We start from the raw sequence: 27,288 nt of genomic DNA on the forward strand, positions 1-27,288 counted from the left end.
GTCGCTAGCGTCACTTGCGGCGGACGGTGCAACAACGCAACACTTTGCATAGCCTCCGAAAAAGTAGTGCACAGTTGCAGGTCTCGAACAACTCTCGACTGACGCGCCCCTATGGGCCGCAGATGAAAAACGCTTAGCTGGTACCGGCCGCCGCCGTGATGATAGTGTCGGTCGCGAGCGTCACCGTGCGGAGCTTATTTAAAACTGAAGGCAGGCCAACTCCGCTGGGAGCGCGAGCCATTCCTCAGGCATCTTTCTAGGGGAGGCGTTGGCAAGACTAACGCGTCGGCCCTGCTTCAGTAGGACTTAGCGCCGCAGACGGCTCGAAACGTGCAACACGCCGTGGCGCCACTGGCGAATGCATCAAGGGGGGCACGCGTGGCGGCGTCTGCCGCTGCGAAGTCTCGCAACAACGCGAAAGCCCGAGACGCACACGTTCGAAACGGAGTCACGTTTCTGCGTGACGCGTTGCTCGAGCGAGCTCTGGAAGACGTCACGCTGCTGGACGTTGGCATTGTATTAACAAAACGTATATCGTACAAGCAGCGTATACGACAGCAGAACGCGCATCGGCTATTGCGTCGACCTCTGGCGGAGGCGGCGCGCGGCGTGCGGATCGAAATGACGCGGCCATAGAACGATCCAGTAGATACAAGAGCGCAAGACGGGTTCATGTTTGTAAACATGGGGTTCAGCTGCAACACGCAGTGTAGGGAAGAGAATAAACATATCGTTTCACCACGCAATATTGCACTGGAGTTGAAGTTACGCATGCTCGCATCTTTATCGATAGAAAATACAATAGTTGCGAATTGATGATTGATATGTAGGGTTTAACGTACCGAAACCACTATATGATTATGAGAGACACCGTAGTGGAGGGCTCCGGAAATTTCGACCACCTGGGGTTCCTTAACGTGCACCCAAATCTGAGTACACGGGGACGGTTCCGAATTGTAGTCTAAGACCATTCGAGTTGTCTAAGACCACTCGAATGCGACAGCATATTTAATTTTTTTTCCATCTCAGTCGACTGTACTTATTTAGCCAGCTTTATTTCCAAACCTTCGTAATTGTCACAAAAAAATTGGAAAAGAAAATTTTTAAATATCAAGGCATAACCACGAAGTGAATGATGATCAATGGGCGAAGCAGTGCTATCATTTGGTGTTACCGCAAATCACACGTGACATTGACCACTCACTCTTGAAATTGAGTGACAAAGCGGTGTACGGTCGTGCAATATTTTTTTATCATAAACGGCATATTGTGTTGAGTTGTGAAGTTCGTTTTGCCATTCTATCACTGCTTTGTTGTGTATCGGATTTGGCCTGAAGTTCGCAAAGACGTGATCTGTCCACGTTCCCCTGGTGGTTGTTTCCAGTCATATGAAGTGTGTCGTAGAGCATATCGAGTGGTCATACACTGTACAAGCCAGTCGTTGTCCATGATCATGATCGTCACTATCTTCATCGCCATCGTCATGGTACAAAGTGGGTACGTGGCATGTACTGTGAACGCTTGTTCCTCATCGTCGTCAGCATCATCGAAACTAGGCGCATCTACGCCGCTGCGCCAACGGATAAGCCTCGTCCTTAAAGGGTCCCTGAAACGTTTTTTTTCACATTCTATTTTTGATTAGACCACCACTGGAGCAAATCATTGGCACCAGAGTTCAATCGAAACGCCCATTATTAACGGAGCTACGAGTACTAAAGAAGTACCTTTCTCCCCCGCTGCGCCTTTCACCCTCAGTTGCCCTCAACTCTTCCTTCGAGGGCTCGGGACAAAGCTCCCCCTTCACGGCGCCTGCGTCACGATGTGGCGTGAGACCACATACGCCTAAATCCCGCCACCTATCCGATACCGACAGTCTGTGTTGCGCGTTCCTCAGCCAATCATATCAGCTGGAAACGATGACGTCAGTGGGGCAGTGCGTGTCGCTTGGTGTATGGGCGGTTGAAAACGCGTTTGCAATGGCCGAGTCGCAGTGATCTGCAGCGATCTGGTGCGATTCGCAACTTTAAAGCGTTGTAATAAATTACAAAGTTTACGCAGAAAACTCAAATCGGTCTATAAATTACCCTTGGGACTTGGTCTACTGACCCAATGTGTTAGTAAAAAATCGTCGAAACCGTGTCAAAGTCCCTTTAAGGAGCTTCGCCCCTGAAAGAAACAAACGCAGGTTTCGGGATCGATTCCCGGCTGCGGGGGCTGCATTTTCGATGGAGGTGAAAATGCTGTAGACTCGTGTGCTCAGATTTGCGTGCACGTTATAGAACCCCGGGTGGTCGAAATTTCCGGAGCCCTCCACTAAGGCGTCTTCCATAATCATATGGTGATCTTGGGACGTTTAACTCCTCATACCAATCAATTAAAAGAAACAATTAAATGACACTGAAACGTGTGGCAACTGTGCGCGCTGGTTTATCACATGGAAGACACGTGCTCACGTGACACAATGGAAAGGGAGTACGCAATTCGTGAACGCGCCATAGCCTACAGCAGTGCCATCACGGAGCATATGTCGGACCAAATAAGGCAAATGAGAGCAACACCACCTATAGACTATTCTCAATAGTCTAGGTGGTGTTGATGAGAGACGTTCAGCTTCGCGAGTACATGAAAACGCGACTTGGCGCAAGCTGTAGAAAAACGAGAGGGGAGACAGGAAAGAGCGCATCAAGTCGAGTTTTCAAGTATGAACCGTACCAGTCTGCAAATAAGTATCGGCGAGTGCATTCGTGGAATGCCGCAGACATGGCACGGCCGGTAAGCCAGGTTTTCAACATTGTTGTGGCTGCAGCTGCTTTTCGCGCTTTCTTCTTGCATCTCAGAGCCACGAAAAAACGCTTTGATCTGCTAATGCCCCGAGAACGCTTTCGACGCACAAAGCCAGTTTGGTATGATGCTCTGGAGTTGAGTCGTTTCTTTCTTTCTTTCTTTCTTTCTTTCTTTCTTTCTTTCTTTCTTTCTTTCTTTCTTTCTTTCTTTCTTTCTTTCTTTCTTTCTTTCTTTCTTTCTTTCTTTCTTTCTTTCTTTCTTTTTTTCTTTCATTCTTTCTTTCTTCCTTTCTTTCTATCTTTCTTTCTTTCTTTCTTTCCTTCCTCGTTTGTTATTTTTCATACTTCACGCATGAGGGCGCTGTAATCACTGGCGTAAGACGACGTAACGCCGAGCTATCGCAGAGCCTGCGTGAATTCACCCGGAATTTCTCCACCTGGATGGAATGAGCTTGATTCCCGCACCATCGTGTTTCGTTCTTTCCCTTCTCTCTTTCATCACTTTTGCTTCATTCCTTCATTCTCCAGTATACGTTCCTCCCGTTCTCTCGGTGTGTATCCCTGCCGTTTTATTTAATTTATCCTCGCTTCGAGGTTTTCTTGTTTCCATGCCTGTTCGTTGCACACCGACGCGCACGTTTTCCGTATCCCGTCTGCCGCCCTGCTTGCTCTCTGATACGCCAAGCGGGACGAAGAACCGAAGCGGCAGACGTTTCTCTGCCTTTGTGCGTCTCGAGCTAAGCGTGAGTGAGGCTCCCACGATTGAATTTCTTTCGTTTGTACGCATGTTCATCATCGCACCCAGGTGTTCCAAGTTTTGTGCCTTAATTCACCGTCATTGCAAAGCCTTGTCGTCTTCTTATAACGCCTACCTTGCACGGACACCTGAGCGGACTCGCTTGCTGGATTTCGTGCCGACCGGTTGTTCCCTCGCGATCTCCGACGTCAGTGTAGCTCTGGCCGACAGGGCTGGCTCTACGCAATCCCCTGACGCCGATCTTCGACGGCAGCGTAGCTCTGACCTACTGGACTTGCTTTACGCCTTCTCCTGACGCCGACAAGAGCTCTCGCCAGTGGTTCCCCGTCCTCGGACTCCTGCAACCGTGTCCATCTTTCCTGTCTTCTCCTTACTTCCGTCGTTAGCTGTCCCTGCACCTCGCTCTCTCTCTCTCTCTCTTTACCCTTTAATCCTATTCTTTAATTCCCTTCTCTACCCCCATTCCTCGTGAGCTACTGCTGAGGTGTCCTCCCCTGAGAGACAGTTACGGGGCTCACTTTTCTCTTCTTTTCACTCAAAATCACTTCCCCCTGCACGGAAACCTGCCTCCAAGCCCCGCCCTTCTAGAGCTTACTGCCCTGATTTCTACTCTCTTCTTTTTCACTTGGATGCCATGCGAATGCCTAAGTACGTTAGGAGCAGGACAGTTCGAAGCCTTCGACACCATAGCGTATATATACGCAATTCCCTACGACACTCCTGTCGTGCCTGTGTGATGGTCGCATCCTCTTCTCTAAAATATTCAATCTTGCGCGTCAAGTTTGAAGTCGTGTTTGTTCCGTTGACAGAAACGGGACAACGAGAAACCAGCAAACAGCGGGGAGACCGAGCGCTCGTGCAGGATACCGCGATCTCGGAGCTGTCTTTCTATATTTGTTCTGACCGCTGCATAAGCTTTCCGAGACGTACGATCACGCACGACCGACTTGTTCGTAGTGGCGGCCTCCGCAAACGAAGCGAGCGCCCTCTACGTCAGTGTATATTACGGAGGGCGCACGCGTCACTGGCAGACAACGACGATCCGTTGGCTCGACCCGGCTCGACGTAGCCGCCTTTTTGTATTAAGTACTTGACCTTTATCAAAAGTTAACGCACTGCCCGAGGCAATACGTGAGGAACACTCATTGGCTGCACGCATATAGATAGATAGATAGATAGATAGATAGATAGATAGATAGATAGATAGATAGATAGATAGATAGATAGATAGATAGATAGATAGATAGATAGATAGATAGATAGATAGATAGATAGATAGATAGATAGATAGATAGATAGATAGACGACGCTGTATAGTGGACCAGCAATTTCTTGTCCTTCCTTCGTGCACCATAGTATAACGAAATGACTACGCATCTACAGTTGTGTACAGTCACTATTAGTGTAGGAAACTCAATGTGTGACCTCGTCATCAGTCTGGATGTAGGAGGTTTAAAATCAATTGATCGAGTATAAATTATGCCTGCAGTATGAATCCATACTCACCCTAAGATAACGGCCGTGGCCGCCATCTTACGACTGAGGGGCAGAATACATCGTTACCGAAGAAAATGAACGGTGCCCCTTCACGCATACAAGTTTAATATGGGAAATTTTTCCTGACAGGTTCTCCTCAATGTACCGTATTTACGCAAAAATAAAGTGAGTTTTTATTTTTACACATTCTTGCTACCTAAAGTTGACCCTAGTGTTACAATAGAGTAATTAGGGTATGCCCTTATGTAACTGGTTTCACTGGCAAATTTTATTGGAGATCAAAACAGGAATACTCATCTCGATGTGTTACTTTCAGCTGGAACTACAATGAAATATATAAAAATGAGCCTCGGGTTTACATCAACAAAGCGAATCCACTTTATCCCTAAGCGAGCCCAACACGAAAATTGCATGTTTCCGAGATAAAAGGTGGACAAGTGCTCACTGCAATTTCGCTGGTAAGACAATGTGAGAGCTCCCATTCCGGCATTCTTTCTCAAAGGCACAATTAAAGAGCACGAGAATTCTTCTCGTATTTGGAAAGTACACAATTTCTCAATCCAGAAAACACCGCTCTTACCGTCGGAAGAAGCGCGCGAAAAGAAAGTACGAGTGGAGACGCCACCTTTGAGATTCTCGCGCGAAACACTGCGTCGTCATCGATTTTGAGGGTAACTACTGGGACGTACGTAGCGTTTAATCGGTTAAAAACTGAGTAAGGTGTGATCTCTAGGTTCCATAGGCTTAGCATACGATGTTTCAGAAAATTTGATCGAGCCAACGTGGCGAAAATACGGAAAATACTCTCCAAAAACTTTGACGTCATGCGCGGAGATTTTTTTTCGTGAAATTTCAAAAATGAAACTTGAACCTTGATTTTTCTACATTAGTAATGAACTTGTATATCGAAACACATGGCCTTAAAGTCCTGAAAGTACAATTGGTGAATGTAAACCAAGGAGGTTTTAAAAAAAATTTTTAAACCTCCTTGATCTAAACCAAGCCATTGTTTCTTTTTATAGTTCCTTTAAAACATTTGTGTATGAATACAGTGACTAGCCCGGACGTTATAGCTGCAGCATGGTGACTCGCTTTCTGGCTCGACTCCCGAGCGCTCGGGCAAGCCCGTGAGAGCTCAGTGAGCCCCTCGTTTGCATATTTACGCCCACCGAGCAGGCGGCGACGGCACGCGCGTCTTGTCCTGCCATCGAACTCCGAAACAGGGCCAAGCGCCATGCCAGCGCGAAGAGAGAACGTGATAAACGCTTCTCCCTAACACCGCGGCCCCTTCCATACGACAGCGCGGCCCATATGCTAAGCCAGACCGCCCGCGTGCAAGCCAAGTCAAGCCGAGACGGCGCGTGCCGGACACACACCGATGTGACCCGGTAGAGAGCGTGCCGACGCATACGTTATACACTAATACCCGTCCGGGATAACTTCGGACGCTGCACGGGGGTGTGCTATCTTCGGCTATGTGGGGTTGTAGGTGCGATTTGCGGTCGCCTCGAGCGTATGTTGATTACGGCGACGTGGCGAAAATCAGGGAATCGCTCGCCACGTTAGTTAACTTCACCGCCGAACTCACATCGCCTGCACGCTAAGCTTAATACAACATCGTCATCATCAGTCAGACTAGGCCCATTGCAGGACAAAGGCATCTTTCATGTTCTGCCAATCAATTTGATACTGCACTTTCTGCTGCGAATTTCATCTCAATGTGCGCACCTGGTTCCGTGTCTCCCCCTCACGGATTCGCCTTCTCTTGGAATCCAGTGCGTTGCTCTTAATGACAAGTGACTATCACTTCATAAAACTTTCAGTAACTAACACGAATACAACAAACCACGGTATATAACAAAGCAACTTGAATGTTGTTAACAAGTGACTTCGCGCAAAAATAAGGTCACGCGGTCCTCTAAGCATTTACCTTAGACGACTAGAAGATGAAAACGTCTTCTTTTTCCTATTTTTTTTCGCGTTCTTTAACGAGTCTGTAGTATTGATCCTCGCCATTCAGTCTATAGGAGAACCCTGTCCACGCCTAGGCAATCTGCAATCGCAGGCAATGCCGAGAGTACGTTCTGCACTGAATATAATGACGTCGTGGATATGCGTCTTCACATCTGGTCCTTTAAGTGTTCTAGCTCCGAAGGGGAGATGCTAGTGAAGAGTACGAAGAAAAGAGGGTTTGCCCACGGAGGCTGCGAAGACATGTTTCCGCCAGGTGTGCGGTTGATGCGAAAGGGAGTGGCTAATATACGCTTATGTTTATCTACGAGAGACAGGTTCAAGCTACGTACAGTACCACACGAAAAGTGTTGATAGGGCAGTGCATTGCTAACCAGGTCTGCGACGCTAACCCCACCTCTCGCAACATCACCATCCCCACCGCCACGTTTCCCGCAGTTTCGAATTAAGCAAGCGGGCACCCCATGGTATTGCCATCATCATTAACACCACCTTCGTCAGTATGTTTGTGTGGAGATCGAATCCGAGTCGTTTGTGTGGCAAGTGGATGTTCTACCACACAGTCACACATTTGTCCTCAGTATGTTTTAGATTTTGCCCGACCACAACAAACCGTTCTAATGTATTTATTCTACAGACCAGATTCCTTTACTTTAGCACCTGCGTTTGATTGTGCCTGTTTATTAAACCGAAAACCTTAGATGCTTTATCAAACGGGAAATCTGACCGTGTCGTGGCGTCGCGGACGAGCGATGCAAGATATCATCACATAATAACGTAAACAATGACGTCATTGTAACGTCTATTACTGCCGAAATTTGTGACGTCGTCATGACGTCACAAAGTCTGGTGGGCTAATATATGTGACGAACGCCACATGATGTCGTTGTAGCACCCTTCTTTGAACGGCGAACTAAAGCGGAGCGTGCGAGACCTCAAGAGAAGAGAATGCAGACGGCACTTGGGAGTGGAACGCGGAACCACGACTACTGTTCCCTGCTCCCTTATACATGGACTGATACAAAAAAATAAAAAAAATTATGGCTGCTGGTTTCCAGTTGTCTTAGGCGAATGCACAAGATACCCCTGTGAGTTTTTTTTTTTCAAGGACGATAGGCTTTCTTGATATACTTAGACGTCGAAATTTTGGTCTGCCTTTCTGTCTGTCCGTCACATGATTCAGCCACCAGGCCATAGTTTAAGCACTTGCTGAACGGCTAGCCATGTCGAACTGGTGTCTGCATTCATACTTGTGAGCATTGTCGATCAAAAGAAAAAAAATCACAGCATATCCACCGACTGAATCATGATGAGTGGGGCGAAGCGTCCGTCCGTCCTATCGTGGGTCGATTTGTTCGTCCGTGTGTCCGTCTGTATGTCCGTCCGTCTAGTTAACACTCTGCGTATCACCAACTCGCATCTTTTCATCATATCTTGATTATATAGAAGTACCGCCATCCAGCGGACAGTCCAAGAACTAAACGAAAGGTGGCTCATACTACATACATCGAGGACGCACTACCCACGGTTTAAGGAGCTTCGCCCCTAAAAGCTATCCCATGTGGCACATACCCGCTCTCTCGGGTATGTGCCACCGGTGGTTACAAACGATAACGGTAGACGAACGGGTGACGCCATAAGGAGCTTCGCCCCTAAAGGCAATCGTTACGCATATCCGAGGCATAATATCAATATGTAATTATTAAATTGTGTGTTCCTTTACTATAAAATACGTAGATACGTCATTTTAAAGACCATAGTGGCTCTTAGGCTGCGCTCAAAGTACGATGTTATGCACAGCTTTCTCCCAATCCTATGGTGCTGCCACCTGACAGTGGTCCTGGGGCCTGCACTAGCTCGTGTTTCCCTACGCCACTTGCAGATGGCGCCAACATCTCAAGCAGCGTCATATCTCACGTGGATGAGACTAGGACTCATGTAGTACGGCCGGCAGAAAATTTCGACACCATTTGCAGCGAACCGCGTAGATACGTGGCCAAATTTCGTCTCTTTCAACGATATGCTGTGCTTTCTTACTTCCGTTTCCCTCTCCTCACCCTCACGTCTATACTTCTCACATTTGCGTTCCTTTCCCATGCCCTTGCTATACGGTGCTACGCTATACAAGGCTATTGCAATGTTTACTGTGCTCCATGGCGTGCCTGCATGGACCAGTTGTTACCATTCTCACCTTCGGAACGAGGATGCGCGGTTTCGTAAAAAAATATATATATTTTTTCACCAAAAATTTCTCTTTCAATTCTATTTCTCGTCCTCCCTATATATCTCTATGCTGGTTATATTAGCCATCAGGGTTAATTGAATTCAATCATGGATCTTTACAAACTCGCCCTTGAGTTCTTTTATATAGCATAAAACTTACTCTGAATCGTCTACTATTTCTTTCTAAACACAGAGGTGATCAAGAAGTGGGGGCGCTTCTGGGTTAAATGTTTAAGTACAGTAGAGGCAACTATATAAACGCAACTTTTTCTCGGTTCAATACACAGTAGTCATGGCCATTCGCATTTCGTTCTAAACACTTCTATGTATTTACGGTACATCGTTGTTTACCGTCATTTACAAGGACTGCTTACAACCTATTGTTAAGCACATGCATATTATACTTAACTATTTTTTCTGTTGAAGGTGAAGCTGTAATGTGTCGGATCCCGGGATTTCTTCGCCTGCGCACTATAGTGTTACCATCCGCGTCCCAGGTTTTGCAGGACCGTTCCTTTTTCACACAACGCCCCGAGTTCCACGCCGTCCCTGCGGGGACATCTGTGTCCGGGATTTGTTACGTACCATCCAGTTAGACAATTTCATGTGGTCCAACGCGCGCCCGACAACGCGCATCGCGCAAGGTAGCACGAAGTTCGCACGCACGGAACAGGTGGCCAGCGGTGTCTGCGATTGCCTTTGGCCGTTTAGCTAAAATTCCACGTGAAAGGGGAAAGCATTAACGAGTATACCTTCTATACACCTTTTCACAGGAAGGAAAAAAAAACCGCCATGATGGGCTGTGCGCGGGAGTACAAAGGCTAAGGGCGCAGCGTTGTCAGTGCATTTTCGAGGGGACGCGCCAATTCTAACAGCCCAAGGAGGGCTATGCTGGCGCCCAGGGAGGCATTTATGAAAAGGTGAATAGCCAGAGGAAGCGCTGAAAGCAACAAATAGTCAGCTGAAGTACCACTTAAGCAGGTCGTAACAATAAACAAGCAATAGATTTGTTTTGGAAGATACCACAGTAAAGGAAAACTGATTTCACTGGCTTTCTATGTTAGTGTACGACACCCCCCCCCCTCCCCTTACCTTCTTCCCCGACTTCCTTTAGTGAGGGGTTGATAACCTTAGTCCGTACACATAGTCAGGAAACCGCTTTACGATTTTAATCGTGAAGCGGCTGTTACCGTTCAAACTATGCATACGAGCTTGAAAGATTATGCTTAGATATTTTAAACGATTGACTAATAACAAAACGAAAGTTCCGGTCTGCGGACGAAAGCGCTTCCTTTGCCTTAGTATTGATGACATCGGTAGTTACTAAAATGAGCCAGAGTTCCAAGGTTTCATGCCTAAACCAGGAACACAAACTTACACTTCTGAGAGTAAATCAATGTGTACTCGATGACAGCAAACGAGTGATAATGCATACGTACTTTCACAAAATTTTTGCTTAGCTACTGGTCCACAAGGAGCTGCTTACAGGACAGCTTTATGCTCTCCCATAGTAGAGTACCTAGTACTATAAATCGTTAACTACTTTCTCTAAACACACTTAACAGGGCCTCTTAAAGTGTGAGGCCCAAAGGATGGCTCTAAGCCGTCCCATAGTAGAGTACCTAGTTCTCAAATCGTTACCCACTTTTTTCTGAAGCAGTACCAAGTACTATAAATTGCTAACCTCTTCTTCTGAATCACACACGCTTTCAGTCACCCATGTAAATAAGTATTGTTTTTCGTAGTGGTTTAGCTGTAATCTGGACTGCTCACTGGTCTCCCATGGTTGAGTGCGAAGTACTCCGAATCATTAAACACTTTTTTCTAAACACATGTTGCTGTTCTCCACTGGTTTCACCCATACACGGGAAAGCTTAATCCTCTCCCATAGTGAAATACATCGTACTTTAATTAAATTGTCGATCATTTTTTTATAAACACCTGTTGCCTGTTTAAAAAGTAACACGTCTTGTTATATAGATATTTTTTTTGTAGCACGGGGTCTGTTATCGTAATGGCTGATTGGTGAGTTTGGGATTCATGACTGCTTGAACTGCGAGCGTGCAACGTAGACAACGACTAACTAACACACGGAAAAGCTCGCATTATACCAATTGAAAGTTTATACGGAAGGCTGGGACAAATATATACTGACAGGTAATTCTGTCCGTATATATTTTTCACAGCCTTCCGATTCTGTCAGTATGCATGTGTCACAACCTTGCGTGTAAACTTTAGGCTAATCTTTTCAGTATGCGCTTCTCCGCGCATTAGTCCCTGTCTACGTCACGCGCTTGTATTTCAAACTATTATCTAAGATTGAGTAAAACTGGGATTAGCGTTCGTATAAGTTATACTGTCGCAATTTATAAGTATTTGTTTAGTGCAAGTATAGGCAACCTTTTCAGGCGGAGGGCCAAATTTCCCGAAGCCGACACAGCCAGTGGCCGCACGGAAAACGGGAGGTTACCGGCAGATAAATAGTAAAAAATTGATGAATTAACCCTAGTTTGTGAAACTGAATTGAATACCATGTTTATTTTCGTCTAAAATCCCATTTTAAGTAAAAAATGTCATGTATATAGGCATTCTGGTAGGATGTCGCAACAAAAAAGGGGAGGGGGAGGGGTTTTGATGCTGTGCCGCGGGCCGTAAGCGGCCTGCTAGGTTGCCGACTTTTGATGTAGTTTATAAGTGCCTCTATGGTGTTCGTGCACACTGGTTCAGCAGAACTTTCCATTGCGGATTCTGCCAGTGACAGTTTGCCACACTGCCGTAAGGCTTCGTTACGCGACGGCCCAGTCTATAAAAGGCGTTAAATTGATTTGTTACCCTTTCCCTTCTAGGTTCCTCATGTTATAGAACTCGCGAAATCAATCAGTTATATTACAAAGGGAAGGCGCAATTAAGCCATATCTCTAAATTATTTCGGATGACAATAATCGGCTTTAAAAAAGTATACACGTTTTGAATACAATGGAGTAAGAAAAGAAACATCCGGCCTAACAAATGACATCTCATTACCGAATAATAAAGAATGCCCCCAAGGATAACAGCGGCGAATATCTATGCTTACCCTAGAACGACGATTTGCGTCAGTTTAGCCAATATATTTGGTGTATGCGAGAGGAAAAACATAATCCCTGACGTGTGCAACATGTGGGTTTTAACCATAGCCATTGTGAGGACATTACCTCGTTAAAACTGCTGAAGAGAGCACAAGTTGTTGGTTGCAAGCAAGATGGGGATGTGGGAAAAAAAGGGTTAGATACAGCCCACATTAATAGAGAGATGATCGCGTTCTTTTTGACAGGCTCTCATTCTTCGAGAGTAGCGCTCGAAAGCCGCATGTTAAGCAAGAAGCCGAAGAACAAGAACTAGGACAACAAAAGCCAAGTTATATAAAGAGCAAGAAAGCCCCGGTAGAGATGACAGCTCCCACCAGGCGCCGCGGACAATCCAGTGGAGCTGTTGGCTCTATAAATGGAACAGGACGTGGCGCCCATTAAGCAGGCCATGAAGAACCGAATGACCGAGACAAAGACGTATCGAATCCACGGACAAAGCCGGACGCTCTTGTTTTTGCGCTCGCTTTTGTAAGTTTGTTTGACGTCTGCATGCGTTTGCTTCGTGCTTTTTGTTTGTGTGCCAGCATGTCTTTCGAACGGATGACGGACGAAGCGGAGTTTGCAGAAGACACGATTGGCCTCCATGAACGATCACGTGCAGGTGTACCTCGAAATATAGGGGCTTGCTCGTCGTTGGAGCTTCAGATGCAAAAGATTAAAATTAACCCGACTATGAGGAAGCGAAGAAGATAAATATGATCATAAGCAGACGATAGAAGAGCAGACGAAAAAAATGACGACAAGGTATAGAAGAACAGACGTAGGATGGGCAAACGATTGAAAAAATGAGCAGATGAAATATAAGCATATGTTAAAAGAGCAGCAGACGAAAAATGAACGCATGACAGAAGAGCAGACGAAAGGTGTGCAGACGATCGAATGGAAGACGAACACAAACCGGTATATGAATGACCGTGAGAAAACGTAAGACAAACGGTAGAGTCGCCATGATGGGAAAGTGGGCGATGACGGCTTTAGGCGAGCCATTGAAATGCAGACGATGGGCGTTATAATGGGTACAGGGTGAAGCAATAGAGGCGCGTCTGCAAATACGGGGTCAAACAGATAAGCGATGCATGCCGCAGGTAGCGGATGGGAGCGCGCAGAAGAATGGAGGATGCATACGTGGCATACACGTATACCGCCATGTTCGCGGCGTCTGGTACGGTGTCTCTCGAAGAGCGTGACTATATTTTTTTTTATTATGAGCGGCGCGTTGTTCCCCGCTCGTGAGCGGCTTAATTAATGTGAATGGCACGACGACGTGCTAGGTGCGTACTGGGGGATCAGTGAGACGCTCTCGAATTACGGAAAGGCATGAACAGGCCACGCGAAGTAAAGTCGTGTGCATGCATAGTTTAGGTTTATGGTTTCGCCCATGCAAAAAAACGCAGACCCGAGCACAGATGTGAACAGCACTCGAATAGGGCGTTTTAAAGGGCGAAGACATCGCCTAGCGGCTCAAAATTCCTGGAAAGCCGTATTCCGCCTATAGATGATAGCCTTTCTTGGGATACTCGAGCGCAGAAATCTTGGCCTGCCTCTGTGTTTGTCTTTTTGTCACGCGATTCAGCCACCTGGCCAGAGTTCAAGCATTTGTTGAACGCCCAGCCATCTTGAACAAGTTCAAGATGGCTGCAGTGCTTTGCACCCAATGCGATGCCTTGCACCAAAAATCCTACTGCCGACGATATGGTTATAAACGTCCTTGATGCTGCTACCCGGCCAGACAGAAATGGTACGAGAACAGCATCATGGGTGGCCAAAGAAGAGACCAGGACTCGAATAGGGCGGCCGGCAGAAGACTATCATCTTTCGATGACATTTGCAGATATGTGGTGAATTTTTTTTTATCCCAGCTACGAGAGCGAAGCGTGATGAAAGGGAGAGAGAGAGAGATAAAGATGCAAGGAAAGGCAGGGAGGTTAACCAGACGCACATCTGGTTTGCTACCCTGCACTGGGGAAGGGATAAAAGGAAGAAAAGAGGTTGCAGAGAAATGTCGATGAAAGGGAGGGCATGGGTAAATCTAAGCAGGTAAAATAGAAGCCTGCGGTAGCGAGTTGATCCTGACAGAGAAAATGCGGAGGCGTGTAAAGGGTGAAGCTCAATGCAGAAGAGGAAAGCAAAGCCGAAGCTACTGTGGGGGCGAAGCAAGAGGTGCCGAGAGGAGGAGAATGGAGGAGCCCGTATGGCTGTGCCGGTGAAAGGAGCCGGCCAATGGCGGCACGCGCCAGAGCGCACGTGATGCTGGTGAGAGAGGAGGATGAGCGCGCTGAGTTTCGGCGAAAGTGGAGGAACGGTGCGCTGATGCCACCATCTCCGGTGTTTCATCAGCCTTCGCAAAGTCAAGTCTGTTGAAGCTGCGTGTCATATTTCGCATCCCTAAGCTACTTTGTTGTATTTGCGAAAGATTTATAAGTGAACTTTAAATAGTGTCTGCAACATCGCTCGCAGAGCATCATTTTCTTACGAACTGCCTGTGATCTGTACGCTTACGTAGTATATCACGTATATTGCAGACAACCTCATTTCGTATACCTTTTCACTTCCTTGTACGTTGCAGAATGACGACTACTTATAGAACCACGACAAATAAGTTAGTAAGGCTACCCAGTACTCGTCTAAGAGGTTTGTAGAGCCCATCAATCTATCCGTGCACGCGCTAAGCAAAGCTCGTTGTATTTCGTAGATAGCGAAATACCAAATCCTCAGATGGGGTGTCTTGTCTGTCGCCGGACGCATACGCAAACACCCCCGCAAAACCCAGAAGCGTAGACCAGCCAGAACGGATTTCACGTGACTGTGGTCACGTGATGACAATCAGATTATCGAGTCCCTAGTTATAAAGAACCAAATGGCCGCCAGAACTGACAAGAGTGACCCTCGCAGTATACGGAGCATTGCACCCCGTGCTAACGGTATACGGCCGAACTGGTTCTGTCGAAATCTGGCTGTGTGTTTTATTAGGCACAATACCGAAGCAACTACAATCACTATGCATGACCTCGATCTAGCGAACGATGTTATCGCGACGGCCGTGTGGGATGTCCTGTCACGTATATTAGAAAGGCGCAGCTATCGACAATCGTGTGTGGTAGGCGACGTGATTTACAGGGAAAAACACATTAATGACACAATTAATCCGGAATGGAACGCCGACATGCTGCAGCGTCGTATGAACGGAAGCTCCCAGCGAGATAACCGCGGAGTTGCGACGCTACTCAGTAGAGCCTTCGCGGGTGATAACCGACGCATTTAGTTGAGGAGGGTATGACCGTTTTTGTTTCTTCCTAAGTGATAAGAAGGACGTTGTTTTTGGAGTGGTTATAAGGCTTATAGGTCAGTGCGAACGCGTGCCAAAACTCGCGCTGATATGAGCAGACGATAGTGGTCCGGGAAGCGACCAGAAAATAAGGACATCGAATGTCGTCGAGAAGCCGGCATATCGCAGTTGCCACGTAGAAGTGCGAACGCATCCGAATATGCACCAAGCGCTAATGTAACCTGGTGGGGCGTAGTAGGCGGATAAAAAGCATCGCGCCGTATAGCTTGCGTAAGCCTCGCTCTTAGCAGACGTACGTATTATGCGATTTCGAAACAACTCGCGTGTCGTCTGCTTTATGGAACGAGAGAGTATAGCGCGCGGCAAACGGCAAGATATATTTACGCAGCACTCAAGCAGCAGTATTATTAAATGCAGTGCCGACGGTTTAACGCAAGCCTCCGAGTTTCGCCACGAGGGTGTATAAAGTTAAGCTCTCCGAGTCGGGTCGCGTGCCTATAGACATAAGTATACTTCACCAGACTATGGTTGAGGCGAGAATCGAAAACAGCGCGAGAAAAAAGTGCATAGTCTGCAGCTCCGAGTGCAATTGCATCCGTTTCGGTCGGCTCCGATTTCTGCGTCACGTATGCAGAAGAAAGCGGTCGAAGAAAGCCGTGTAGCCATGTGCGAGCCGCAGAGAATGCGATCCGAAGTCAAGCCGAAGATCATGACATCCGCCGTCGCAGTCGATGTATGGTTTCGAAAATACGTAATAGCTCAGTTTAGCGGATGGCGACGCAAAAACGTGAAATGCGACCACAAAAATACATCATTCTCTGCTAAGTACAGTATAGAGGGCCCATGTGAAGAGATTTGTCGACATTTCGGCCAGAGTCGGGCGTGATGGAGTACGTACGTCGGCCGCAACATCAATAAGTCGCTTCACACGAATGAACTCAGCTATATTTTTGATAACGAAATTGGACGACCTCACCCGACATCTGTTTGTATAGCGAACCTTGAAGACAAGCAGAACAATACGTGCCACGGAATTTCCTGCGGTGTACTTAGTCGATACTCGAGATGTGAAATTTCCGAAAATTTTGGGCAATCGAAAAAAAATGTTTTATCGTGTTTTCTTCTTCGAAATTTCGGGAAAAAATGAAAAAAAAACAATTTTTAAACGTATTTATTGTCGCGTCGTAATAGTTTATTGCCAAGCGTCGAAAGCAATAACTTTCCTTATGTAAGTGAGAGAAATAAAACCATTTGCCTATTTTCATAAACGAATACGGCATCTAGCAGATCCAAAGCATGCTAGAAGCACCACCGCGAACTTATTTAGTTCTCTGTGAATGGGTGCGGCTTCGTAGAATTGTTACGACAGTTATAACAAAGAACACAGAAATGTCTATTTTGTCGTGGCCTCGACTACGGAGACGTTGATCAAGATGGTAAAAATATGAAGTTAGAACTTTTATCTAGAGTCAGCATCACTGGCTTCATCTGTAGACTTCTTTATCAGATGTCACATTGGAAAAAGCGTATAGCTGCTGTTGCAGCGACTATCCGTTTCCTGCCAACGATCCCTTCGACCGCGAAGTGCATTAGGACGTGAATTGATATGTACCGAAGACGACGAAAAAAAAAAATTGCCCGCAGCTTCCCTCGGGGGAACACTGAGGAGGATGCGGACCATATAATTGGTTAACGGGGTGTTAAAGTGCGACTTACTTGGGTCGATGGCTAAATTGGTTAACGTGGTTGTGAAATGGGGTGTTAAAGTGCGACTTACTTGGGTCGATGGCTAAATTGGTTAACGTGGTTGTGAAATGGGGTGTTAAATTGCGACTTACTTGGGTCGATGGCTAAATTGGTTAACGTGATTGTAGGAGGGGGTGTTAAATGAGTGAACACGTACACACGTATGCGAAAGGGCGGCGCTGGTCGAAGGGACGTCGATCATTGTGTTTGTGGATTCGTTGGAATTCATTTCACCGCGACCTTGGACGTCGACGCGCCGTACAAACCAACCGACGAGCGGCAACTGAGCGAGCGAGTGCCGACCTTGAGTATATATACAGAACGACGGCGCATGCACTGTCAGCTGTTGAATGTTCTCGAAGCGCGACGCCACATGCGCGTCCACTGGAGAATCAGGAGAATTGTAGATGTCGAACGCGGTGTGTAGAGGAGGAAGGGTGCACAGATGGTGGAGGAGTGAAGCGCGCGCGGTGTGTAGAGGAGGAAGGGATGCACAGATGGTGGAAGAGTGGGCGACGGCGCGACGGCGCATGCGCGCGCGTCAGCTGTCGAATGTTCGAGAAGCGGTGCGGACGGCGCGGACGGCGCACTACAAGGCGCGAGTATAAGATGCTCCGCATCTAAAAGCACAACATTTTCCTAGGAGGGATTTGAACCCATAACCTTTGGCGACCACGGCTTCGTTGCTCCTCTGCAGCGCCGCATCGTATGCTACACTGCGGCGCGGCCGGCGTCTCCAATTCACTGAAAAGCTCACCCATGACAGTGGTGCGGTTACAGATTTTAACGCAAGACAAGAAAGGCGCCCGCAAACTGTTTGCCATCTCGAACAGTACCAGAGGTCGTAAAACAGGATATATCTCAGGCGCGACCCAGCTTAGCCACTTACGTACAGGAGCCGAAGACGAAGAGAGGGAGAGGACTTGTGCCGGGGAAAACAGAAATAAAAGTGGCGCCAACCTTATCCATTGCTCTGTCCCGGATTTCGCAAAAAAACGTGCGGCCGCTCTGTTCAGCGGTCATGATCAAGCGCGCAATCGCGTTGACACCGAAACAACGGCAAGAAAGAAAGAAAGAAAGAAAGAAAGAAAGAAAGAAAGAAAGAAAGAAAGAAGGAAAGAAGGAAAGAAAGAAGGAAAGAAGGAAAGAAAGAAAGAAAGAAAGAAAGAAAGAAAGAAAGAAAGAAAGAAAGAAAGAAAGAAAGAAAGAAAGAAAGAAAGACTCCTTCACGGGGGTCCGACGAGAGCACGCATACTAACGAGCTACGGTTTCGTGGCGAGGACTCTTAGCAGGCGGCGTCCAAGGCCAGCCGTACCCGGCGGCCAATAGAGGACGCCGGAAATCGGTGACGTCACCCGCGAAGGGCACAAAAGCGCGCGAAACGTTTTTTGGCGGGCGGCGAAGAGTGTATGTCCCGGGGCTATACACGAAAAGACAGAAGCGGGAACACGTAGGAAACGTAGACGCTTTAATTGAGGCAGGAAGGGCGATTATCCGAAACATAATACAGAGTTGCTCTGGGATAGAACGGAACGCTTCGTATAGGTGCTATGCCTCCAAGTGAAAGCGATGTTCAAGCGTAGTTGACGCGGGACGGCACACGTCCTTGGCAGGTCAGCAGCCTTACTGTTGTAACGTAAGCACAACCGAAGGGGATGTGATCGGTGGGAAAGCTTCGAGAGACATGATGCTTGCGTAATGAGTAAATTTATGCAAGTTGCCGTGGCGAGTTTAAAAAACAAATTCTTGATCGAACTAAGCTATCAGCGGGAACACGGCGCAGAAGACAAAGAAGGGTGAAGCACACATAGTACAGTGAACTTGTCGCCTTTCCTTCTCCTGCCCTGTTTTGTGCTGTGTTCCCTCCAGTACCAACCCGCCCAAGCGTCGACGCTGAATGATCGGTTTACGTGCATGGAGTGCAAGGTCAGGCCACCGCGCGGAGCACAGGCGGGAAACATAAACGGAACGAACTCACGGCAAAGCACGTTTCTCGCTTAGGGCTCACTCAGACTCATAGAAAGCTCTGCGCAGCCATGGACATAAGAATGACGTTCGCCAAGATACTTTTTAGCTGCGAAATACCCCAGAGTCATCCAACTTATTACTCAGCAGGGCTTGTTCCTCCTTCAATGCTCCTCCTTGTTCGAACTCACCTACCGTATGCCTGCAAGGTAGAATCGCTCGGACTCCCGAGTCACCGAAATTGGGCTTATCTGCAGTTTCGCTTGGACTCTCCATATTGCGGCTTAGCCAGACTCACTCGGAGACTGCAAAATTAGGCTAAAGCCGGGCTTACTCAATTCCACTCACCAAAACACAACTCAGCCAGGTTCACTCGGACTCAAAGTCACCAAAATTCTACTCACAGTCGCCAACACTCTACTGAGCCAGGTTCACTCAGTCACCGAAATTATGTTGAGCCAGATCCACTTGGATGCACGAGTAACAAACATTCAGCTCAAACAGGTTTTCTCAAATTCAGTATAACCAAAATCCAGTCAACTCTCGTACACAGTGACACTGAAAACTCTGCTCAGGAACACTGATTCGGAGCCGATAAATTTCTGTCTACTCAGCCGAACTCGCTGACCAAAACATAACTCAGGCAGATCCACTTGGACTGTTCTGTTCTGTTCTGTTTTAACTGTTTTGCTGTGGAGAGGTTGAGGTGCCTATTGCCTCGGCTACTCCATATCACAAAGTTCTGCAGCGAAAAATAAAATAATAATACAGAACTTATAACCACGAAAACTCTGCTCAGCCGTGCTCAGCGTACTGAAGCTCTTCAAGGAACTACGCAGTTAGGCTTACTCGATTTCAAACTAGCCAAAGTTCTGCCCATCTGAGCGCAGCACCGTACATGTCATTGTACATGATTCTGTCAAACTTGCTCAGAGTATTAGAAACCTTACACAGCCAGGCTCACTCAATCTTCCGCACTGAAATTCTACTAAGACAGATTTAATCAGTGAACTGAACTCTAATAAGCTTAACAAATTTGTTACAGTTGGTCATTATTCGTCAAAGCATATCCGAGTTACAAAAAAATAGGTTGTTTTATTGAAAGATTTATATATGCGACCTTCATAGGGTTCCCAACGTAGTGCGTCGCAAAACCGCTGAAGACGACCCCAACTAAGTGCTTTTTTGACGCTGTTGATAATGTTCCGAGCTTAGGGCATTGTGATACCGTTGGCAAGGTTCACAATGAAGCGTTTTGCGGTACTGTTCACAAGTTACCAACTTAGTTCTTCGTGGCAGTGTTTCCCGCGTAGGGCTTCGCGATACTGTTCAGAAGTTTTTGACGAAGTGTTTTCCGACACTGTTGCGAAGCTTTCTACACGCAGTGCTTGCGATGCTTTTGGGAAGTTCCCAGTGAAGCGCTTTGCGAAACTGTTGACGATTCCCCAACCTAGGTCTTCGTCGAACTGTTGAGAAGTTGCCACGTAAGTGCTTTGCGATATTATTGAGTTCTCAACGTAATGATGTGAGACACAACTTAGTGCATTCAATGCCGTTCTAAGCATTTCGACCGGATAGTCGCTAGATACACCACATCGCTTATATTCGTAGACCTCTCCTGTTCGCAAAACTAACAATTTCTTTAATGACAGCATTACTCGAATGTCATGCACGGTTCACATGTCTAATCAGATCTGAGAGTCTAGAGATTTTCCACTGATAATAATAACAGTTTAATAATTGTTGGAGTTTGGCATTCCAAAACCAACCATATGATGATGAGAGACGCCGTAGTGAAGGGCTCCGGAAATTTCGACCCACCAGGGGTTCTTTGACGTGTACTGAAATCTAAGCATACGAGCCTCAGACATTTTCGCCTGCATCGAAAATGAAGCCGCCACGGCTGGGATTCGATCCCTCGACCTTCCAGTCAGCAGTGAAACGCCCAAACCACTAGACCACCGTGGCTGGGCGCTCTGCCGCTGAGAAGGATGAAAGTCGTCGGTTCGAATCCCGGTGGTATAGACGCCCTCATTTAAGAGGTCAGTGCAAAAATGCACCCCCCCCCCCCCCCCCCGATGAAGAAGTTGCTAGGGAGCGTTGGACCTAGTCCACTAACATAAGTCTACGAAATAATGAGACACCTGCTTTTGGAGCCGGAATATCACGTGCGCATTTTATGCATATAAGTATGCCTTGGGTTCTAAGAAAGTTTGTTATTAATGGCGTTAGACGCTATTCATAAATATAAGTCAAGAAGAAATTGAATTTTCGCATCTAGTACAAAGGAATATGGAGTTTGAAGAGCTCCATGCCTTCCGAATTGAACCAATTAATTTCTGAGCTGCAACTGGAGGTTTTCCAACCAAGCTAAGTGGCCAATTATGTCAATCTGCCAGAGTACACAACAGAACAGGTGCATAAGCATCTAAATATAGAATCCCAAACAAAATGTTATCAGTTGTCTTTGGCACGAAAGCTCACCTATTCATATATACCACCGTCCGCCAAAGACCGCATGCTAATTGGCACGAACTGGCAAGATGTCAGCCAAGATAATTTGCACCGTTTTACTGATCGGTGAGACTGGTTTCATAAATAGTCGGCCTGATTACACTCATTCTGTTCAATTACGCCTATTCTTGAATGCAGGACAAGTGATACGTACAAATTAATCTATTGCCTGCTATGACGTCTCTGTGCGAGCGTAATTGCACTTTCGTAACTTGAACAATTTCATCAAATCAAACGCCCTGTGCGAGTTTCCGTGGCCCGTTCTCACCAAACAACCGTCGACCCAGAAAGAGCAAGATATGGTATCTACGATGTCGGCCACCTATACGTGTCACCTTTTCTCGCAATTAGGCCAGATGACGGCTTTTCCGAAGACCTTCAGGTCCAAAGATATCGGACGAAAGATATTTTGTGCCTCAACAACAACCGCCAGGGGTCTTTTCCGCTGCGCTGTAATCTGACGTCTGCTTGTTCGTCTGATGTCTGGAGGTCACCAAGCCCACTGTTACTTTGTAAGCTTCCAGGGTGAGTTATCATAATGTATGCAGTGCCATTGACAACAAAAACCTTACACGAACTCAACAGTCGGGTCAATTTTTCGATCTGACTACTCTTGTGAAAGTACTTGAACCTGGAAACATACAGCCTTGAAATTGGTTGTATGATGTGGAAGCAAACGAACAGGTTCGCTACCTTATGTTATATCTGGCTTGTGTAACCCTCGTTTTTATAAGCAACAACAACGACGGCTTCTTTTAGTTGTCGCACAACTGAACTGTTCCCGACAACTGCCTATATGTTTCCACCAACCTCAAAAGAAGGATCCTCCGGATGCCTTTGCCAGGTATCCAAACGCTGGGAAGAGCGCAATGCACACAACGAACACTTCGTCGTCAAATCCTCGCACTTCGAGCGCGCAGCACAACTTCTCGCATCACGGCACACAGAATACGAATGCACAGTTCATCATTCGAGCGACACGATGCCCGAGACTCCCTTGACCGAGCGAGCGGCGGCGGTAGTAGTTCCGGGAGCCGAAACGTCCCGGCGACGCGTTCCGAAGCTTTCGTTTCGAAACTAGCGACGTACTCGTTAGTAACGTTTATCCGCCGTTTATTTCAGCGGCGAGCCACAGGGAACCAACTTGTCGAAAACGTCCTGAGGTTTCAGCCGTCGTACACGAATACCGCAGCACACACACACGCATACAAGCAAGTTCACCGAGCGCCAAGCGTCGTCTGCTCGCTGCTGAGGGGCTGTCGTCTGCTCCGTGCGATGACGAGAGAAAGGGTAAAACGAGAAAACGTGAGAGGACGAGGAGAATGATGGCTCGCTGTTGCCAGACGTGCAGCGCTGAGTCGCTGTTGCGCAGCCTAGCCGAGCGTCGTCTGCTCCGAGTGATGAGGAGGTGTTGGAGAGGAGGGAGCGAGAAAACGCGAGAGGAGGAGTGACGCGGCGTTGCCAGACGAGCAGCGGGAAACGTCCAACATTGGTGTCACCTTATCGCACGCGTCAGGCCGGCGGCAGCGGGCAAACAACGAAAATAACGAACATACATAGAAGAGAGTGCGGTGCACTTGAAGTGCGGGTCGAAGCAAAAACCCGTTTGCTTTTATGGCGTTTTCTCTAGCAACGTTCGGCCAATGCACACGCGGGCTAGCCGGCTGTTCGACTTGCTCCCGCGAAGAGGAAACTCTAGTAACGTCGGACTCGACTCCGATAAATATGCATATGCCTGTATACCGCCATGAAGTGCCGAGAATACAGTGAAACTCATTTTAATCAGCAGCTGCAGGATATTTTTGTTCGATTTGTTACACCAACAATGAAAGGACGAGCCATAAATATTCTTCAGTTAAAAAGGAGAATACTGACGAGGGTTGTTAGGTGGTTTCGTTGGCCCATGAACACTATGGGAGAACACCGCACACTACGTGACAGTGAAAAACACAGGACAGCACTCTATTTGGTGTGTTCGTTACGTTTGTTGTGAATGACGAATATTATCTATATAGTTCTTGAATCAGCCAGCCCACCGAAATGTATGTAAATATTTTTTAACCTAATATACGAGTTGGAATATTCAGTTTGAGCAAACACTTCGTTTCTCTCATTTTTCGGGACAGATATTGGCAGCAAACTTGCGAGTTTTCAAGGCAAGCTTCAGAACTTTTACGCGTTGGGGCGTTCATAGTGAACACTGTGAACGCTTTCTACATGGCACGTTAAACCATTAATTCGTTTCTAGGCATGAGACGACCAGTCATGCAATACCAGGTCAGTTTTGTAAGCTACATTGTCTAAGATTCAGAACAAGTAGCTCGCTTAACAATCACACGCGATAACTCATCTGTTATGAGTTCAATCCCTATTTTGTAACGAGCACTTCATGGACTACGGTAATCCTCAGATGATCTAGTGACTGTAACCGATAAGTCGACTGAATGCATATTGTAGCCAATCGTCTGCTAAACGCATCAGCGAACCAGTTCAAATAGTCTAATGAGATCAACTACTATAGCTCGTTTAGTCATCGTAACGCATGATGAATGCTCAGGATACGTACTCACAAACTGCGTCCTCTAAAAGTTCGGACTTGGCGGAAAAACCGCTAGAAGATAACCAGCTGATATATCGTTAATGGCAGGAGGCACGCAATAGTTCAAATGAGGCATTCCGGTGGGTAAAGAAGAAATCGAGAAAGCGAGTTTTTTAAAACCAGGTTTCTCAATTTTCTTTCAAATAAACTTCTCATGCCTCTTCAACGCGCACAAGAAATAATAAAAGATGACTGAAGTTCTGACAATGGATAAAGAGCAGGTTGATTGATTTGTGGGGTTTAACGTCCCAAAACCACCATATGATTATGAGAGACGCCGTAGTGGAGGGCTCCGGAAATTTTGACCACCTGTGTTTCTTTAACGTGCACCCAAATCTGAGCACACGGGCGTACATTAAACCCCTCATATCGATCGATATCGATTGATCGTTTCTGAGTGAGTTCGGCTGCGTAATACTTTAGTGAGTTTGTTTGAGAGTGAGTCCGGTTGAGGAAACCTTTGATGAGTCTAATATCGCGTGAGCTTTTGGCCTTCAAAATACTTGAGCGGGTCCGGATGAGCTTTACTGCCCACGCATGGTCCTATCTACCCAATTTCAGCGTTACTATAGGCCGTATGTGGGCTCACGTCTACTCGTGTATATTCCACCCACCAGAGTTTGTATACGACAACTCACGTTTATTGATCACAGGGGTCTCTCACGGAGGAGGGTTGGGAGGGCGTGCTTCGACTGCCCCGCGCAACCTCTTTCACGGGAAGTTCCGATAAGGATATCCCGCGTGCATCGCGTCGTTCATGAAAATTTCGTCCCTTGATTGAAACCCCTGACAATTTGTACTTGAAGGTAGGCACGAGATCGAATGACGCCACCTCGATCACCGATTGTGAGATAGTGGCATTAAAGAGTATTGACACTGTAATTAAAAAAAAATAATTACACGCTAACTCATCCACGAGTCGACTTAATCAGACTCACTTAGACTCAGATTGAGCCGTGAGTATCAGCCTGAGTCTGAGTGAGTGCGGGTGGGCAATATTTTGGTTAGTCGGAGTTGGGGTGAGCCCTAAGCGCAAAATATATTTCTTGAGTGACTTCAAATAAGCACCACCTTTTTTTTTCAGACCTATGATGCCACTGCCACGCATTTTTTTTTTTGAGGGGGGAGGGGGGGGGGGGGTCACCGACAGCTCAGACGTGTATAGGCCGACAAGTTATACCGGCGTACTTATGACAACGATTGAAAAATCAAGATTGGTGCCAGTTATTTAGGTTCGTGATGATAAACAGCATGAAAAAGGAAGATACAAAAAAGGTAAGAACTACACAAGACGAGCGCAGTGCAGCCGTGTGTGTCTTCTTTTTTCGTCGCTTTCGCTCACTCTTTTGCACTGTAGCTTATTAAACATCCATACCAACTAGCCTATAGCTTAGCACTCTTTCATGCCAGTTCGTGTGCGAGATCTAGCAGTTCGCTAGTTATCACTGCTGGTCGTAGTCGTCGTCATCATAATCATTATCATCATCTTCTTCTTCATCATCATTATTATCATCATCATCATAATCGACCGTACTACGCTCACTGGAAAGGTAAAGGCCTTTCCCGCGTTCCGCTTATCAACCTGGTCCTGTGCTTTCTACTGTGAAGTCATACCTGCAAACTTCTTAATCTCATCTGCCCACCTATTTCTGTCTCCTCCTCACGCTCCGCCGCGGTGGTCTAGTGGCTAAGGTACCCGGCAACTGACCCGCAGGTCGCGGGATCGAATCGCGGCTGCGGTGGCTGCATTCTCGATGGAGACGAAAATGCTGTAGGCCCGTGTGCTTATAGATTCGGGTGCACGTTGAAGAAACCCAGGAGGTCGAAATTTTCGGAGCCCTCAACTACGGCGTCTCTCATAATCATATGGTCGTTTTGGGATGCGAAACCCCACATGTCTATCTCTCCCCTTCGCGCGTCTGCCTTCTCTTGGGACCCAGACAGTTACCCTGAATGACCAGCGGTTATCCTGCCTACGCGCTACATGCCCGGCCCGTTACAGCCAGTCACTCTGGTGGTTATTGCTAGTACTCTGGACTCAATCATGCGGTAATGCGGTCGTCTGATGACTATCACTCGGTTCTTAAACGTTGCGAAAAACGTTCTGATGCGCAATGAAAAAACTCGACTATACTTGCAGAACTGTATTTTTATCTCGTGGGAGAACTGGATCGGGTAAAAGAGCAGAAGGGACGCAACGGGGACAGAAGGGTATCTGCTTGAGTCCGTCTATTTTGACGAACCCGATAACGAGAGATGCTGTCACCGTAACGGCAGCAACGGCTACGAACAGATAAGCAGGCAAGGTAGATTAAAGGCATAGATTAGTGCGGTGTCATTGGAAATAAGGAAATAAGGGCGGAGTAGCTCTCGTACGAAAGCTCAATAAGAAAGGCGGGTTTCAGGAGAGAAGCCTGGCGATACAGAAGACGCAGAAGAAAAACACAAGATGATGCAGATGATGTCGCTCTTTTTTTTTCGAAACTGGAACCAGAAGCGCATTACCAGAAGGAAAGAGAACAACTCACACGGCGGACTATGTGGGGGCTATCCACTTAGGGGGGGGGGCGCTGCTGGCGATTTAGGAGCGACTCCCGTCCCGAAAGTTGAACTTGATACAGTTTCAGGCCGCACGATCAAGTTGCGCGGGATCAAAGGCCGGGTAACCTGTCACGTCCGTCGCAGCTTTTGGCTGGCCAGTTTCTACAGAGGAGGTAAGTGTAAAAAAAAAAAAAGAAAACGAGAAACGACAGCGGCTGAAACGCACACTGTGCTCTTGTTTGTATGTACGTTTTTTTTTTGGTTTCTTCCTGAGGACT

General features: G+C 47.0%; 1 protein-coding gene across 2 annotated transcripts in view; it reads right to left on the bottom strand.

The window, feature by feature from the left end:
- Positions 1 to 23,120, bottom strand: part of LOC119181416 (uncharacterized) — a 103,913-nt gene extending 80,793 nt beyond the window's left edge. For both annotated transcript variants that reach the window (XM_075875265.1, XM_037432647.2), the window contains exon 1: positions 22,681 to 23,120. The gene's annotated coding sequence lies outside the window, so the exon portion shown is untranslated. The remainder of the gene's footprint in view (positions 1 to 22,680) is intronic.
- Positions 23,121 to 27,288: the final 4,168 nt, after the last annotated feature.

This window comes from Rhipicephalus microplus, chromosome 10 (genome assembly GCF_043290135.1).
Source record: "Rhipicephalus microplus isolate Deutch F79 chromosome 10, USDA_Rmic, whole genome shotgun sequence".
Lineage (NCBI taxonomy): Eukaryota > Metazoa > Arthropoda > Arachnida > Ixodida > Ixodidae > Rhipicephalus > Rhipicephalus microplus.